Source organism: Typopeltis vanoorti, chromosome 11, assembly GCF_054136105.1.
Source record: "Typopeltis vanoorti isolate ZY-2024b chromosome 11, IOZ_Tvanoo_1.0, whole genome shotgun sequence".
In the NCBI taxonomy this organism is placed as follows: domain Eukaryota; kingdom Metazoa; phylum Arthropoda; class Arachnida; order Uropygi; family Thelyphonidae; genus Typopeltis; species Typopeltis vanoorti.
The window spans coordinates 138,442,168-138,443,323 of NC_143559.1; positions in this window are offsets into that span (position 1 = coordinate 138,442,168).

The window sequence follows — 1,156 nt, forward strand, 5'->3', positions numbered from 1 at the left end:
AGGGCGCTCTACTCTACTTCCCTGCATACATCTCTTCCTCTCCCCTACTACTTTATTTTCTAGCTACACACAAGGACACTACTACCATCAGTGCCATCTACCGCCCATCACAAGCAGTATTTTTGTCTGTAAATCGGATGTGTTCTCATGGCCGATCTGACTGACGGGATGAAAATCCTGAGTTTCCGGGGGATAAAACCCTGCCGCCACCGTATAGGATGGGCTCTCAGCTTCAATTGACAATGCCCAGATAAAGCTTCCTCTCGTCACGACGAGAATCGAACCCAGGTCTTTTTCAATCGAAGGGCGCATTGTTCCGCTATTCTGCCACTTGCGCTAAGGAGGCGCTTATGGAACCAGAAATGATACCACAAGCTACACACCTTCCAGTTGGGGGTGAATTCATTGTAAAAAAAATCTAATTTATTCCTGGAAAAAACGATTATACGTGATAATATTTATCGGGAGTACTTCGACAGACCTCGACCAATTGGTCCAAGAAATGAAGTTCATCTTCAACCAAAGCCCACATCCATGCGATGGTGAGATTCGAACCCACAACCAATTGTTTGGAGAGGAACGAAGACATTCTCCACTCTACTCACCTAATTAGTCCACATTTCACTGTTTATCCCTTTGAGATGATGTTGCTTTATGCAGTGCTAAGAAAATTCACACAAAAAAACATGCGAAGTTCGCCTAAGTTGACAAGCGAAATATTTCGCGAAACTTTTACCTTTCATGAAATTAAAATTCAATAAAAAGAACTCGCTGTGTTTGTTGATTTCTTCATGTCGGAGCTCATCTGACACGACTGCTCATCTCTTTTTTATCTGCCAGGAGGATCGTCATCGCTCAGCTGCAAGCCATCACTTACGGCGAATTCCTTCCGATTGTCCTTGGCAATAAAAGCAGAAAAGACTATCGCCTTCTTATCTCCGAGGGAAAGAGGTCCACGTACGACAGCTCCTCCAATCCCACGACCTTATCGGAATTCTCTTCGGCAGCTTATCGTTTCGGACATTCCCTCGTTCCGAGTCGTCTGACCTTGATTGACCCCAAGGGGACCCGTTCGCAGCATCCGTTCCACGAAATGTTCTTCAATGTCTCCACGCTGTTGAGCTGCCAGATGGATCTGGTCATTCGAGGGCTGCAG